We start from the raw sequence: 17,657 nt of genomic DNA, 5'->3' as shown, positions 1-17,657 counted from the left end.
GTCTGCGATTGGGTTAAATAACTATGTTTGCTACAGAAATAAGATGTTTTGAAGTTACATTACATAAATACAGTTGAGAGAGAGAGAGAGTTCTCTACACTCAAAGGTATATAAATTTTGAAATACCCTTATCTAAAATCCTGCAATAAACCATTTGGATTTTTCTAACAAAGTATTTCATTCTGCCCTCTCTCTCTCTCTCTCTCTCTCTCTCTCTCTCTCTCTCTCTCTCTCTCTCTCTCTCTCTCTCTCTCTCTCTCCAGGAGTGCCAATACCTATAAAATAAAGATTTCACGCAACGTCATTTAATAGAATATAAAGAATCTCCATGGGGGCAGATCCAATAATGGCTGAATTTACTACCCAATAATATTTCCGGCCATAACTCTCCTTTCTATTCTACTTTCTCCTGCGAAATTGAAAGTGCCCTTCCAAGAGGGTCATCCACTTTGTTCTTCTGGAGGTCTTGTGTTATGAAGGTGACATACGGTGGGTCAAAGGTTATTACTAAAGATTTAGTTTGAAAATGCTGCTTGAATACGTATCGTGTGCTGTTACCTGGAGTCACGTTTTACGTGCACTACTTTATACTGTATGTATATATATATATGTATGTATATTTTGTATATATATATATATATATATATATATATATATATATATATATTATATATATATATATATATATATATATATATATATATATACATATACAATATATGGCTCCGTGGATAGACCGTCGACTGGAGTCGTTGGAAGGTAACTGTGTCGAGGGATCGAGACCCGGCAGTACCGAACCATTTATCACTTATAAAATTCCCCTTCGGTGATAATTCCCCATCGGGGATATTCCCGAAGTAGCGTGAATGGATATTAAACGACATTTGTAGCTTATGATTATATATATATATATATATATATATATATATATATATATATATATATATATATATATATATATATATATATATATATATATATATATATATATATGAGGATTCCCTACAGTTCGTAAGTTCAAACGACTGAGTTATTGAAGATCAAGTCCTTTTCTTTTAGACTTGGCTATCTTATCTCTCATTATTACTATTTGAGCAACGGTAGATATAACTTACCAACTGCGGCCATGTCACCCCTTGGGCACAGTAGTACGTCAGGAAAATCACTATTTTGTAAAAGAAATGCATTTTCAGTTTCTGCGGCCTTTCATGAAAGCTTTCGTTTATTTTCCAACTGTTACCTGACGCTCTGTTACCCCAGTTTCTTGGAATCGGAACGAATGTATCACCGGGGGTATTCATTTACCTTTGAAGAGCGAATACACTCGATATACTCGAGTGTAAGTGTAGCATGACCTTATGTGTTCCCACCCCAACTTTTCAGTCACGGCAAGTTGAAGTAGAATATCAGGTTTCCATTTACGCAAAAGTTTAATTTTGTTATCAGCAGAATTTGAAAAGGACATCAAAGGGATGAGTCATAACTGCATCCGAGTGCAGAATGTTCATTGATATTCAGAAAGATTTTGACTGACAAAGCCTAGCAGTGATGTTTTTTTTTTTTTTATGGCAGAGTTTGACTATTGGAAATTAAGGATTTTGCAGTTAGATTGTTTTTGTAAGCGTTTTATTACTTGTAAGTCAAAATATCACACTTTATTCTCTTACCAATTTTTCTTTTTTTCCGTGTAGACTAATTTGTCTTAATTTCCTTTTAGACTAATTTGTCTTTATTCCCTTTTAGACTAATTTGTATTTATTCCCTTTGAGACTAATTTGTCTTTATTCCCTTTTAGACTAATTTGTCTTTATTCCCTTTAAGACTAATTTGTCTATATTCCCGTTTAGACTAATTTGTCTGTATTCCCTGTGAGATTAATTTGTCCTTATTCCCTTTTAGACTAATTTGTCTTTATTCCCTTTGAGACTAATTTGTCTTTATTCCACTTGAGACTAATTTGTCTTTATTTCTGTTTAGAAAAATTTCTCTTTATTCCCTTTAAGACTAATTTGTCTCAATTCCCCGTGAGACTAATTTGTCTTTATTCCTTGTGAGACTAATTTGTCTTTATTCCCTGTGAGACTAATTTGTCTTTATTCCCTTTGAGACTAATTTGTCTTTATTCCCTTTGAGACTAATTTGTCTTTATTCCCTTTGAGACTAATTTGTCTTTATTCCCTTTGATACTAATTTGTCTTTATTCACTTTGAGACTAATTTGTCTTTATTCACTTTGATACTAATTTGTCTTTATTCCCTTTGATACTAATTTGTCTTTATTCCCTTTAAGACTAATTTGTCTTTATTTCCTTTGAGACTATTTTGTCTTTATTCCCTTTTGATACTAATTTGTCTTTATTCCTTTGAGACTAATTTGTCTTTATTCCCTTTGAGACTAATTTGTCTTTATTCCCTTTGATACTAATTTGTCTTTATTCCCTTTGAGACTAATTTGTCTTTATTCCCTTTGAGACTAATTTGTCTTTATTCACTTTGAGACTAATTTGTCTTTATTCCCTTTTGATACTAATTTGTCTTTATTCCCTTTGAGACTAATTTGTCTTTATTCCATTTTGATACTAATTTGTCTTTATTCCCTTTAAGACTAATTTGTCTTTATTCCGTTTGAGACTAATTTGTCTTTATTCCCTTTGATACTAATTTGTCTTTATTCCCTTTGAGACTAATTTGTCTTTATTCCCTTTGAGACTAATTTGTCTTTATTCCCTTTGATACTAATTTGTCTTTATTCCCTTTGAGACTAATTTGTCTTTATTCCCTTTGAGACTAATTTGTCTTTATTCACTTTGAGACTAATTTGTCTTTATTCCCTTTGATACTAATTTGTCTTTATTCCCTTTAAGACTAATTTGTCTTTATTTCCTGTGAGCCTATTTTGTCCTTATTCCCTTTTAGACTAATTTGTCTTTATTCTCTTTGAGACTAATTTGACTTTATTCCCTTTTAGACTAATTTGTCTTTATTCCCTTTTAGACTTATTTGTCTTTATTCCCTTTTAGACTAATTCGCCTTTATTCTCTTTTAGACTAATTTGTCTTTATTCCCTGTGAGACTAATTTGTCTTTATTCCCTTTTAGACTAATTTGTCTTTATTCCCTTTGAGACTAATTTGTCTTTATTTCCATTTAGAAAAGTTTGTCTTTATTCCCTGTGAGACTAATTTGTCTTTATTCCCTTTTAGACAATTTGTCTTTATTCCGTTTGAGACTAATTTGTCTTTATTCCCTGTAAGACTAATTTGTCCTTATTCCCTTTTAGACTAATTTGTCTTTATTCCCTTCGAGACTAATTTGTCTTTATTCCCTTTTAGACTAATTTGTCTTTATTCCCTTTAAGACTAATTAGTATTTATTCCCTTTTAGACTAATTTGTCTTTATTCCCTTGTAGACAACTACACTGACTAGCCATGTTTATAATGGCATTTGTTATGTCCTAGAAAATAAATCAAGAAAGGTTGCCATTAACTAAAGATTGTCATTCACTGTGGAGCATATTGTATAATACTTTGCTACAATGAGAACACCATACTGGTAGCTTACGTAAGTAAGAAACGATGGAAAATCGTTGAAAACTTTCATCCTTTTGTGTCGTATGTTTGTAAATAATTAACAACCAACGCCTATTAAAAACCGAGGAGATTTTAGCTTCTGAATCGAAAGAGTGCAACATTCATCGTCACGTTATAATGTTAGATCAACGTGTCTAAGATTTCATATTAGGAATATTTTTTTAGTCTAAATTTTTGTGACTGAATAATTATCACTGCTTGTAGTCTTTGCTTGAAATGAATGTTAGAAGGTTCGTATGTCACTTCGGTCAGCTCGCCAAAGGAAAAAGTGGTTACTGAAAAGTTAGCTAGGTTGAGAGAGAGAGAGAGAGAGAGAGAGAGAGAGAGAGAGAGAGAGAGAGAGAGAGAGAGAGAGACTGGGGGGACAGACAGACAGACAGAGAGAGAGAGAGAGAGAAACAGACAGGAGAGAGAGAGGGAAAGAGAGACAGACAGACAGGAGAGAAAGGAAAAAAGAGACAGACAGACAGACAGAGAGAGAGAGAGAGAGAGAGAGAGAGACGGGGGGGACAGACAGACAGTCAGCCAGAGAGAGACAGACAGGCAGACAGACGGTCAGCCAAAGAGAAAGAGAGAGAGAGAGAGAAAGGGGGGAGGAGCAGACAGACAGACAGGAGAGAGAGAGAAAGAGAGACAGACAGACAGGAGAAAGAGAGACAGACAGACAGGAGGGAGAGAGAAAGAGAGACAGACAGACAGGAGAGAGAGAGAGAAAGAGAGACAGACAGACAGGAGAGAGAGAAAGAGAGACAGACAGACAGGAGAGAGAGAAAGAGAGACAGACAGACAGGAGAGAGAGAGAAAGAGAGACAGACAGACAGGAGAGAGAGAGAGAAAGAGAGACAGACAGACAGGAGAGAGAGAAAGAGAAACAGACAGACAGGAGAGAGAGAGAAAGAGAGACAGACAGACAGGAGAGAGAGAAAGAGAGACAGACAGACAGGAGAGAGAGAAAGAGAGACAGACAGACAGGAGAGAGAGAGAGAGAGCCGAAGTTTCTCTTCTCTCTCTAATCGAAGTGACTGAAGACGAGCGCGTGTAATGATGAAAGATTGAACAAAAGGGTGGAAGAAGTATCCCGAGGGATTTTACCCTGCGCTTAATTTCGCCTTAATTGAGGCGATGGTGGGGTCTTTGTTTCGTCACTCCTGCGACTACTCCTCTGTTGTCTTAAGTTGTTTACTCGAAGTGATCTCATCCAGTCTTACGTCAAAGTGCAAATCTCGGCTGAGGGAGCTTTGTTGTCCTTACCTTTCATTGCTTCTTATTCTTCTCGTTCTTCTTTTCATTCTTCTTTTTCTTCTTCTCCATTTTCTTCTTCTTCGCCTTCGTCTTTTCCTTTTTGTTCTTCTTCTTCTTCTCTTCTTCTCCTTCTTCTTCTTCTTCTTCTTCTTCTTCTTCTTCTTCTTCTTCTTCTTCTTCTTATTTCTCGTTGGAGGGTAGTGCCGTCAGTGCACCTCACGCAGCGCACTGTAGGCATTACTTAAGTTACTTTGCAGCGTCCCTTCGGCACCTAGCTGCAACCTCTTTTATTCCTTTTGCTGTACCTTCGTTCATATTTTCTTTCTTCCATCTGACTTTCTATCGTCTAACAATTGTTTCTTAGTGCAACTGCGAGGTTTTCCTCCTGTTACTCCTTTCAAACCTTTTTACTCTCAATTTCCCGTTCAGCACTGAATGACGTCATGGGTCCCAGCTCTTGGCCTTTGGCCTAAATTCGTTATTCCAAACATTTATTTAAAAACCAAGAAGCAAAATCTCTGCTTTTGAGAAATAAAGTTTCATAAATTTTTCTCGAATATATTTTGCAAATAGTGAAGCCTTTTACAAAATTGAATTAAAACCCAAAAGGCAAAATATTCGCTTTTGAAAAATAAATTTTAATAAATTATTTTTTATTACATTTTGCAAATAATGAAACTGCTTCCCGAACATTAAATTAAGAAACAAGAAGCAAAATCTCCGCTCTTGAGAAATAAATTATTCTCGAATATATTTTGCAAATAACGAAAGGCCTTCCCAAACATTAAATTAAAAGCCAAGAGGCAAAAATCTCCGCAGCAGACTCGTACGCAAAGCAACCCTCCACGACAGCGGTTCTCAGATTTGTTGGTATCGTCACCTACCCCGGCCAGTGGTGTGATACTCACCATTACCCCTAACTTACCCCATTCCTCTACAGTTATGTGAAGTCATAATATAAAGGAAAGAAAAACACTGGAATGCTTAATTTCTAATGCATTTTGTATGTAAGAAATTAATTTTACTTTTACTCAACACTTAAGAAATAAAGAATTTAGATTTTAGACATTATTCCTTTGACAAAAAATGATAGAATTAAAGCATTGTTCCTTTCATTACAATTTTAGAAAGTGCCTCGTTACCCTGCAGAAAAGGCTTCATTATTCCCACGGGGGTAATTACCTCCAGTTTGAGAACCATTGCTCTACGATAATCCAAGTAATCAGTTACTCGAGTGTTTAGCGTGCAGTGTAAGCGACTGCAAATCTCTAGACCATTCTCTGTTTGTTTTCTCTGTTTTCCTTGCTGGGAATGATTTTGGGGAGGGAGTGAAGAATCGAAACAGTTGCACTTGTTTGTCTTTGCCGTTATGCAAAGATCTTTTGTGCCAGAAGATTGTTAGTTTGTAATTACGTTTTGTTTGTGATAGCTAGGTTTCCAGTGACTTAAGTAAAAGGAAAAATTGGGCTACATGTTGCTGTCATGTTCCTGCAATATTATATTTTGAATGATAAGAATAACAGCTGATTTGTGTAGGCTTTCTGAAACGGGAGTTCATTTGAGACTGAGCTGTTAAGTATGGATGTTGCAGTGACCAGTGTTGTGTTATCTTTGAAGCCATTCAAAAGGTTTATTATGCATATACATATATGTATGTATGTATGCATGTATATAATTATATATGTATATGTATGTATATGTATGTATATATAATATATATATATATATATATATATATATATATATGCATGTGCATGAACTCATGAATATATATATATATATATATATATATATATATATATATATATATATATATATATATATATATATATATATATATATATATACTGATAAATATATACATTCATATATATACTAGTATTTATATATATATTTATTTATATGTATAGTCATAAATAAATTTCTATATATAAATAAATATACAAATATATGTATGTATATATATATATATATATATATATATATATATATATATATATATATATATATATATATATTATACATACATGCATACATACATACATATATATATTTATTTATTTATATATAGAAATTTATTTATGATATACATTAAATAAATATATATGTAAATATATATATGTATGTATATATTTATATACATATATACATAGATATATATATATATATATATATATATATATATATATATATATATATATATATATATATATATATATATATTTATATATATATATATATATATACAGTTCATGAGTTCATGCACATGCATGAACAGGCATACATACACACACAAACATACGCACTTAAGAAGCGTACCCATCGGCATTTGAGATCACGCTCACAGTCTCACGACAACTCCCGCTATTGAATGCCAAGTAAAATTTGGAAGGCCATATCGACCGGCAACTTGTCGGCGATATGTCATAGACGACGTCGCCTTACACGATGACACTGTTTGCACGCAGAGGTTCGGGTCGTGTACACGATGACAGGGTCGTGTCGTCAGGGCCCGAGATCAAAAGAATACAAAGTGAGAGTCTTTTCACAGCAGGAGTTCTTTTGGGTCTCACCTATGCTGTGACATCATGCTATAGGAACACGGTTCGTCCTCTCGAACTGTTTACTATTTCGTGTATTTATTTGCGGTTTCGGTTTTTTAGTTTTCTGAAAAGAAAACTTATTATGACGGCTTTTTCTGTCCGCCTGCACTTTTTCCTGTCCGCACTTTTTCTGTCCGCCTCAGATCTTGAAAACTACTGGAACTAGAGGGCTGCAAATTGATATGTTGATCATCCACCCTCGAGTCATCAAACATACCAAATTGCAGCTCTCTAGCCTCGGTAGTTTTTATTTTGTTTAAGGTTAAAGTTAGCCAGATTCGTGCCTCTGACAACGATATAGGATAGGCCACCACCAAGCCATGGTTAAGTTTCATGGCTCGTGGCTCATACAGCATTATACCGAGACCACCGAAAGATAGATCTATTGTCGGTGGCCTTGATTATACGCTGTAGCGGCTGTGCAGAAAACTCGATTGCGCCGAAGAAACTTTGGCGCTTTCTTTACTTGTTTATTTGTATGGATAAGGTGGTTTTGCATTAATTTAGTTGTGTATGGTTTATCTAAAAGGGAAAATAGATTATTGCGTTGTGATCTGTATTAATAAAATGGTTTTGTATTCATTGATCTCTGTATGGTTTATTTGAAAGGGAAAGTGAATCTTTCAAGTGTTTATGAATAATGTTATTAATGTAGTGTTTAATTTTGCCTTTGGTGTGAGATATCACAGCAAAAATTCACTCTTGCAGTTTATAAAGGCTTGATTCCTCTTGACATGTATGAACACAGTTGTTGCGTGTAAGTGTGTGTGTGTGTATTTGAGCAAGAACACCTGCATGGCAGTTATATTAAATCCTTTTGATATTCTCTTCTTCCAAATCCCAAATTCAGTAGAACCAAAAACCCCTTTACAGCGCATCTGATTTCCTGAAATTCTGCTAAATTGTGCTCTTGATAAGCTCAGCCAGCTAAAATGATGCTCTTTATCATTCTGAGGCTGGACGCAGGGGCCAATGCAGTTTGGGGTGGGTTATGCGATGGTACAAAATTGGTGACAACTGTATTGCAGAATTGTTTTAATCATGTATTAAAAATCATCGCTTTTTTGCAGAATTGTTTTAATCATGTATTAAAAATCATCGCTTTTTCCTTCAGGATTTAATATCATTCCTTTTGCTTCCCTCTTTTTTTCGTGTTGATATCGCTCACGCAGATGAAGACCATAAATTGCCCCTTCCATCGGCTTTTTCTTTAAATTCGGTACTACTACAGTGACATGAAAGACAATCTGCCCTTTCAAAATCTGACTATCATAAAACTTAATTCTCTCTGATCGCATCTATTGCTGTGCAGTCAAAAAGATATTTTTGATTTCTGGCTCCCCACCTGTGCTTCGTACCCAATTTTTCTCCCGTGAGAAATGGAAAGAGGAGACGCATTTTTTATCATCTATTTTTTATCATTTTTTGGGGAGTACTGATACTGATCGCCCCTGAGGAATATTCACTCCTCGGTCTTTCGTTAGATTCCCCGTAGGGGGGCGTGGTAGTGTCGTCAGTGCACCTCATGCGGTGCACTATAGGCATTACTCACTGTTCTTTGCAGCGTCCCTTCGCCCCTAGCTGCAACCCCTTTCGTTCCTTTAACTGTGCCTCCTTTCATATTCTCTTTCTTCTATCTTACTTTCCACCCTCTCCTAACAATTGATTCATAGTGCAACTGCGAGGTTTTCCTCCTGTTACACCTTTCAAACCTTTTACTGTCAATTTCCGTTTCAGCGCTGAATGACCTCATAGGTCCCAGTGCTTGGCCTTTGGCCTAAATTCTATATTCAATTCACTTCAGTTCTTTTGTTAGATTAAATAGAAGGTTAGATTTTGATCGCTGAAGATTAATTGGTAAAAGTTTTCCGTTTGAGTGTTCTCGTATCCAAGTCTCAAACTTCTAAATATTTTCGTGTCTCTGCTTATTTTGCTTACCCCTTGTAGGGTCGTAGAGCTGTCAGTGCACCTCACGCTGTGCACTGTAGGCATTACTTAAGGTCCTTTGCAGCGTCCCTTCTGCCCCAAGTTAAAACCCCTTTCATTCCTTTTACTCTACTGTAATTCTGTTAATATTCTCTTTCTTCCATCTTACTTTCCATTTACGTTATAGCAAATGAAATACTTTTCACTGGGTATTCAGCCGATTCCCAGTCACTAACACAACTGGATTATATCGTATGGGTGATGCCAATAGCCATCTGTTGAGGACTTCAATGTATCCTTGTTTATGTTATGTGAATGTATCGAACGTAGCACCTGCTCAAGTCATCGACGAGCCAATTTCCCCACCTGTCAGAGAACACAAGGCTGACACCTGCTGACATCTCTTGAGATCAAACTCAGGTATATTGTCGTTAGCCAGATGTACGTGTTATTATACTCTCTTGATTAAATGTGTAACAAGACACGAACTTTGTTATCAGCCTCGAGTATGGTTGTAAGATCTAGAAGACCTGATATATCTGAGGTGTTAAGGGTTACAGTTTCTTGGTAAGGCTGTAATTATTTTCTGTCGTTATCTTTATTGACCATTAATTTCCGTCGATGTGGTTTTTTGTTACGGGGAATCTCTCGCTACGTCTATTGTTTTAGAAGTAGGTTGTCAGTGTAGAAGGTTTACTTATTGTTTTAAAAGCAAAATTCTAATGATGGGCATTTTTAGGAAGCTTTCAGAGAATTACAAAGAGACCTGTAATTGTGCAGTCAAATAATTTCCAAACAGAAAGTAGCAAATAAGTAAACAAAATGAGTACATAAATTCAACATTCATTCAATCAAAAGAAGCGATTATCTAGAAAAGGTTACTGTGTGATCAACAGTTATATAGGATTATATTTGGCTAACTAAATAATAATTTCTTCGTCCCTTAAATCCTATAACCTTCCCTCTTTCAAGTGTTGTGTGTTTCACTTCTTTATGAATACACTTCATTCTCTTTACGTCCACAATCTATTTTTCTTTTATTACCTTCAGATAACGATTAACTATCTTTCTGTCTTCATTCCTTTAAGCTAGCGCACATAGTTGCACGAGTTAGACTAAGCCGGCCTTATGCCAACACGGGCCTTCGTCCAAAGGCAGCCCTTCGGTATGTCAAGGTTTTGAAGAGATTAAGAAACCTGATATTGACCTCTGGACTCTGACCAACTGACAGAGAAGACCTGGCACACGCAGAAACGTGATTATTCGAAAATACCCTTTTCTGAGTTGTGAATAAAAGTTAATGTGAAATTTGCACGATAACCCTTAGGCATGCCAAGGTTTTGAAGGGAATAAGAGGGCTGCTATGGATCTCTGGACCCTGCCAAACCAGTAGAGACGACCTCGCGCACACACACACACACACACACACACACACACAAACATGACTATCCGGAAATATCCTTTTCAGAATTGTGAATAAAGGTTACAGTGAAGGATATTAAAATTTAGAGAGCTGTTGTACTTCTTCCTCTGTCTTGAGAATGTTTTTTTTACACAACTTCTTCGCCATTTATCCAAGACCGCCACCTGACTATTTGTTTGTTGCATATATTTACTGTCACCTCCTGAGCTCATCACTTGGCTTGTGTAGCACCTGTTAGGCTTTTCATTCTCACTTACGATGTCGCGACACGTGACATCTCGTTTGAACTCATTGTTTTAGGTCTGAGCACCAGTTGTTTTGTCACGTCGTCTGAAAGACGAAAGCTGGGTGTTTAAGGATATTTTGTAAGGTCGACGGGAGATGGTGTATATCAGTTTCTGTAGTTCTGAAGTTAGCGTAATGAAAACAGAGATCGTGTATTTTAACAGGAAAACGTCTCCAAATATATCAGATTTTGTTGTTCGTAACGAAACAGATTGTGTATTTCGGTAGTGTAGCATCTCCAAAATAATTTTAATGTTCGGGTAGTTTTGTGAAGACGTCTCGCTTTTTATCACGAAGTAATGGACTTTTGCTTGTATTTATCAAGAAGTAATGGTTTTGTGCTTGTATTTATCACGAAGTAATGGTTTTGTGCTTGTGCGTGTGTGTCCCCGTAGGGGGTTAGTGCCGTCAGCTCACGTGGTGCACTGTAGGCATTACTGAAGGTTCTTTGCAGCGTCCCTTCGGCCCCTAGTTGCAACCCCTTTCATTCCTGTTACTATACCACCTTTCATATTCTCTTTCTTCCATCTTACTTTTCACCTCTCTTAACAGTTGATTCATATTGCAACTGCGAGGTTTTCCTCCTGTTACGCCTTTCAAACCCTCTTACTGTCAATTTCCGTTTCAGCGCTGAATGACCTCATAGGTCCCTTTGGCCTAAATTCTATTTTCAATTCAGTTCATTGATGAGCTATAGGCTACTTCAAAATATCTCAGTAGATATTTGGAAGTTCATAGTTGCTGCAGTAATGAAATGCATTATCTTGATCTCGATAAATTTTTATAATTATATAAATTCTAATGATTTAACTGTAATTTAGTAACTTTACAGAATTAGGTCCCCGAAGGTATTTAATTTTCGGAACGAACTGTTTCATAGTACTTTAGTCGAATATCTGAAATATTAAATAGATCTTCTTCTTTCGACCTTATTAGTCCCACGGTATAGCAGGGTCGGCCGCTCGAGTCAACTTTCCCCATCTATTTCTGCTCCTTGTATCCTCCTCCCCCAGTTCCACATCACCCATAACCCTCCTCTCCACATCCATCCATCTTATCCATTAAATACAATATTGAACAGATAAATTAATGTAAATATTTCAAATCATATTTGGAACGTGTAAAAAAACAAGTATACCTTAGTTTTACCAGACCACTGAGCTGATTAACAGCTCTCCTTAGGATTAGACTTATTTTACGTGGCTAAGAGCCAATTGGTTACTTAGCAACGGGACCTACAGCGAATTGTGGAATCCGAACCACATCATAGCGAGAAATGAATTTCTACCACCAGAAATAAATTCCTCTAATTCTTCGTTAGCAAACCGGAGACTCGAACTCGGGCCTAGCGAGTGCTAACCCACAACGCTACCGACTCCCTCAACTAGGAACTTTGGAACGTGTAGATGCAATCAACATGGAAAATCCAGAAGACTGCAAGTTTTTCAAGATGAATATACAGTTTCATAGTACTCAGGTTGATTATCTGAAATGTTGACCAAACAAATTAATTTATTAAACGTTTAGGAATCATATCTAGAAAATCTATATGCAATTAACATGGGAAATCCACAAGAGCCAATTGAGAAGGAGCGAAATAGAGACACCGAAGAGTTTGGTAAGAGAGATAACAGGTCACAATGAGGCTCTAGAGCGGCTGGAACGAATAAGTAGCACTTTGGGTCTAATCTTCTTACCTGGGAACGAAGTGCATGTGGACCCCTGATCTTCCAGCAAAATGTCTGGAGATGTAGCTGGAGAGAAAATTATAATGTCTGAAGGTGAAGCTAGAGGAAAGATGGTTATTATTTTTACACACATCGGTCATTTTGCGTTTTGTTTGTATGCTTTTGTCTGAAGCTGCTAACTGCTAACTTTAGCGGTTCCTATTTTATTTACATTTATATAAAGTTGCTGACTCTGTTGCTGGCATTTCCTAGTTTTTATTTAATTATTTGCAGCTCCTAACCACTAATGCGAGCAGTTCCTAGCCTTGTACAATTAGTTTACGTTGCTAACTGCTAACTTTAGCATTTTCTAGCTTTTGTACATTTATTTGAAGTTGCTAACTGGTAACTTTTGCAGTTTCTGTTTGTTTTTTATTTTTTGCATTTATTTGAATTTGCTATCTGCACACAAAAGCTTAAAAATTGAGAAGTAAGATAGAAAACTTCAATGAAATGCTACTACATTTAAGTCGCCTTCCTTGCCAAACATCTCTGGAGTAGATATGAAATAAAGAATTATGGAACTTCTTTGAAGTTGAAAATATCGCCCCCTCCCAAAAAAAAAAAAAAAACTAAAATGTCTCAGCAATTTAGCAGTCAAGTAATTTTTTTTTTTTGCTGACTGTGTCATACGAGTAATTTTTTTTTGCTGACTGTGTCATAAGAGTTTTTTTTTTTGCTGACTGTGTCATACGAGTAATTTTTTTTGCTGACTGTGTCATACGAGTAATGTTTTTTTTAGCTGACTGTGTCATACGAGTAATTTTTTTTTTGCTGACTGTGTCATACGGGTAATTTTTTTGCTGACTGTGTCATACGAGTAATTTTTTTTTGCTGACTGTGTCATACGAGTAATTTTTTCTTTTGCTGACTGTGTCATACGAGTATTTTATTTTTTTTGCTGACTGTCAATCGAGTATTTTTTTTTTTTTTTTTTGCAGACTGTGTGTCGTTTGGCTCAACGGTTGGGGTATCTGCTGCTGAGCCCTGTTGACACAAGGTATGTAAAGGGTGAATCCCCCAGCTCGGTCGCCCTTCCCGTTTGTTTGTTGGGTCCTGTTGACTCTAGATTTTTACGGCCATTAGAGGAGAGCAAAATAGAACTATGTATTTTTCCCCCCTCTTCTTTTATTCTTCGTCTTTGAGAGCGATGTTTAAGCACAGGTGAAATTCCTGATAGATTAGAAGGGAGGTGATTGATGTGAGTTGCCTGTTTATATTTCATATTTAGCGAGTTCCCGAGAGTTTTTCTTCTGCAAATTCGTATTGTAAAGTGAAGAGGTTCGAGTGATTACATTCAAGTTTTTTCTGACGAATCTTTATTATTCTACTGCAATACCTTTTATTTTTATATTGCCTCTTTCCCTCTAAAACATTTTAATACGACTCTCTTAGAACTTTTGTCAACTCACGTTGTTGTAACTAACTAAAACCTCATTCAGAATATTCCTTTTTAAAATATATAATATTATACCTGAAATGTTTTTGTATAGCTCCTTTCCCTCTAAAACGTTTTAATGTTTGGTTTTTTAGTTTTCTTCAAAAGAAAACTGTTGAGATGGCTTTGTCGGTCCGTCCGCACTTTTTCTGTCCGCACTCTTTTCTGTCGGCACTTTTTCTGTCCGCCCTCTGACCGTAAAATCTACTGAGGCTAGAGGGCTGCAAATTGGTATGTTGATCATCCACCCTCCAATCATCAAACATACTAAATCGTAGCCCTCTAGCCTCAGTAGTTTTCATTTTATTTAAGGTTAAATTTATTCATAATCGTGTTTCTGGCAATGATATAGGATAGGCCACCACCGGGCCGTGGTTAAAGTTTCATGGGACGCGGCTCAAACAGCATTATACCGAGACCACCGAAAGATAGATATATTTTCGGTGGCCTATAGCGGCTGTACAGAAAACTCGATGACGCCGAAGAAACTTCGGCGCATTTTCATTTGTTTTTCTTGTAATCATGCCACTCCAAGTTATACCTGTGACCAATACCTTAATCAGAAAAGCTCCCTCTGAGAAATATATAATTTGAGTTCGTTATAACATATCCCACCCATAGAGAGTGAAAGTTAACAGTTTACTTCCATTTTCATCTATATATTAATTTGTTGATGTATTTTTTTCTTTTTAATGAGTGATCTCTACTTTCTGTATTTCCATTACCTTTTGTTACTTCTTTCCAATGAACTCCATATTCTTTGGAAGCTTGAATTTCAAGTCAATGACACCTGTGGCTTCCTCCATATGAGTAGGGTTCATCTTTTGAATAATAATAATAATAATAATAATAATAATAATAATTATTATTAATAATAATAATATTGAAAATGACGCTGTATCCACAATTATGCAAAATTCAAACACAGCTGAAGCTCTTGACGTCGAAATTCAAGCGACTAGTTTTCATGCACATCCAAAATCCGACATAACCAGGATCATGTTTACCGAGTCCGAGCTGCCAAAAACACGTTTGTAATTCCCTTTAACACTGGCGTGAACAAAACCAGCTATATGAGGTCTCCATCATACTAAATCTCTTCATTGAACAGATTATTATTGGATGTATGTAATGACCATCGGATGGTAATTGGTAAAAGGGATCGTCAGGTCATTGCTGCAGTAATAAATATACACCAGGAAGACATTTCGAATGAATTACTTTCGTTCTGATATCTGCAAATCATTTTGTGTGTATGTATGTATATATATATATCAAAACAATATATACATACATACGAAATATATGTATGTACATATATGTATATGTGATGTAATTTTGGTGTATATATACATATATATATATATATATATATATATATATATATATATATATATATATGTATATACACGTGTGTGTGTGTTTGTATGTATAAAAGAGAGGTACCAGATAAACTATACACAAAAACTTTACATTTCACTTGGCTTTAAATGAGCACCAGCCTTTTTTGATACAACAGCAAAAAATATAGGTAAATACAAACCCCGGTCCATACGAACGCGTCAAAACTTTATGCCGGTGAAACAGGCTATTTTGGCTCTTTTTGCTAGTATGTCAGTTGCTAGTTTGCTGGGAATTAAGCAGGTATTGAGCAGTATTTCCTAATCAGTGTAAAACTTTCATGACTTTACGAGATATTTTACCCCTCAGACGTTTAGGACTGCCTGTAATGAATTCAGTATATCGGTAGGTTTCTCGGATAATTTTTTACTGGGAAGAATTTGTGTGAATAGTATCTTAGAGTTAGTATACCTGATAGTGGGTTGATTGTGGAAATTCCAGTTGGCAACTTGGAATTATTTCACATTTTTATCATAGGACCTTTGCCCTAGTAGTTTTAATAGGTCAGTAATAATATGGCATAGTGAGTAGACTAGTTACCTTTTTGAATTGACTGTCGATAAGACCGACTTACGTTAGACACCACTTCCTCGCAGCGGAGCTGCACGGAATGTCTTCTATGAGCCTCAACTGATACAAATTAGATATGGGAGCCGTCTAAGGTATGCCTGCAGGCTTCTACACCTGCACTTTCGCGAAATGATCCAAGGTTTTGGAGAGATGTCGGGCAGGGCGTCTACAAATCGCAGTCGTTTCTGGGAGACATCTGTTGGGCGCAAAGGATTCGTGAGCGCCGCATTCAACATGGGCTTGTGCAGTCGCAAGCCATTCAGCGTAGTTGGATCGCCAGGAATTCAGGACGCGAAGGAAACCATGCTTGCGCAGTCGCAGGCCATTCTGCGTAGTTGGATCACCAAGAATGCAAGATTTCAAGTGTTGTGTTCCATAAACGAACTGTTATTGGAATAACTTCTGTGTTACGAGACATATAATTTTCGTATCTAGTGCAGACAGTTTGCTATGATTTTGGAATTGGCCCTTACTGAACTTTCGATTGGACACTTATCGTACCTGGACGTGGACGTCCAGGAGTAGGTGGTCCGAGCTCCTATTAAGTCTGGGTACTAGTTGGACAACAGTGAGATATGTGATGACCTGTCAGTGGCTCTCACGGCAGGTTCATTTGTGCTGACATTGGAATTTGCTTAGTCGGATGCAGAGAACCATTTGATCATGGTCCGAACACATGGAAACAGCATGATAGGACATTGAACGGATGCGCCGGAAGTGCCCAGATTTCGGGGGCATGTGCGTGCGATCTCCCATAATATATTTAAGGGAGGAACAGTTCTCCTACGGGGGAGACTGCCTCGATCTTGAGTGGATCATGTGTATGTTTAGCCTGGTGTAGTATTTAAAGAAACCTCCAGTATGTAGATACTTTATTTTCGGCCATAGAAGTAAATAAAACCGCACAGTAACATTGATATCTTTTCCAGACTTTAGAGGGAAAACCCCCGGTTGAGAAGCAGTGAAACCGAACGATGTCTACATAATGAAATTGTCCCTTCGTGCATTTTTTTTCTATCTTGAATATGTACATTAATTTCATGTTTTAAAATAATGATGTATTTCTTTCTACAGGAATTTGAACATCGTCCTGGGAGGGACGAATATTTAGGAAATGGTGTTTTTTACTCTAACATATGATATGACTTTTATTGTGGTCTTTATGACCTTATTACTTTTGCTTGATGACCAGGGTATTATTCACTAGTATTGCTTGGCATAGAATCATTATTCTGCTTGCTTGTGAAACAGTATTTCCTCTAGTTAGGTTTTCCAGTGATAAGGGGTGTGAATCACTCCATTTCATGACCGTAGCTTTGCTGAATCACTTTCGTTAAATTTGTCAATAAGGTCTAGTTTTGTATGTCAATGTCTCAGTTCAGTAGGCCTTTGTGTGAAGATAGGTTTAGTGAGAGTCTCATGACGAAGGAGAAGGGATCTGCTGACCCAAGGA

At 36.4% G+C, this 17,657-nt stretch overlaps 1 long non-coding RNA gene across 1 annotated transcript in view; it reads left to right on the top strand.

The window, feature by feature from the left end:
* The window catches only part of LOC136839219 (uncharacterized), a 616,302-nt gene that overhangs the window by 344,833 nt on the left and 253,812 nt on the right, over positions 1-17,657 (top strand). Inside the window, exon 3 of the long non-coding RNA XR_010853258.1 lies at positions 13,737-13,795. This is a non-coding gene — a long non-coding RNA (uncharacterized lncRNA). The remainder of the gene's footprint in view (positions 1-13,736; positions 13,796-17,657) is intronic.

Source organism: Macrobrachium rosenbergii, chromosome 6 (genome assembly GCF_040412425.1).
Source record: "Macrobrachium rosenbergii isolate ZJJX-2024 chromosome 6, ASM4041242v1, whole genome shotgun sequence".
NCBI classification, from domain to species: Eukaryota; Metazoa; Arthropoda; class Malacostraca; order Decapoda; family Palaemonidae; genus Macrobrachium; species Macrobrachium rosenbergii.
The sequence above is the reverse complement of the archived record's forward strand: the minus strand, read 5'-3'. Positions and strand labels throughout refer to the sequence as shown.